This window comes from Octopus bimaculoides, chromosome 3 (genome assembly GCF_001194135.2).
Source record: "Octopus bimaculoides isolate UCB-OBI-ISO-001 chromosome 3, ASM119413v2, whole genome shotgun sequence".
Taxonomy (NCBI): domain Eukaryota; kingdom Metazoa; phylum Mollusca; class Cephalopoda; order Octopoda; family Octopodidae; genus Octopus; species Octopus bimaculoides.
In genome coordinates, this window is record NC_068983.1 from 5895231 (window position 1) to 5895877 (window position 647).

Here is a 647-nt window from a genome sequence, read left to right on the forward strand (position 1 = left end):
TACATATATACATATACATTATATATATATATATAATTATATGTATACATATATATATATATATATATATATACATACATTTATATGTATCAATATATACACATACATACATACAAATGAAAACAATATATATATATATTATTAATTTTTTGTCCTTTATTTATTTCTTTCCTGCTCTCTTTCCCTAGTTCCTTCGCTCCTCTCTTTTATTTATCATTTAATAAAATCCTTCCCCCACTCCACATCCATTCTAAATCTGGATTTCAACTTGTCATGGCCTCGCTTTTCATCATTTGAAACTGTGCGATTGTATTAAAGATAAACTATACACAAACCTGATTAGTTTGTATTAAAAAGCTTTATGTACGTCACCTTTATAAAGGTCCAAACACTTGTGTTGTTGTCGTTTATTTCTTTCTTTTTTATTTTTATATTTGCTCTTGTATCTTTATCCTCCGTTTACAGCTGCTATACAAATTGATTTGTAAATTTGTAACTTTGGTACAATCCCCCGTCAATTAATTAGGTTATGTCATTCATCGCTTAGGAGATCTGATTAGATTTACATACATCCATATGTATATATTCATACGTACATACATACATGCATGCATATATATATATATATATATATATATATATATATA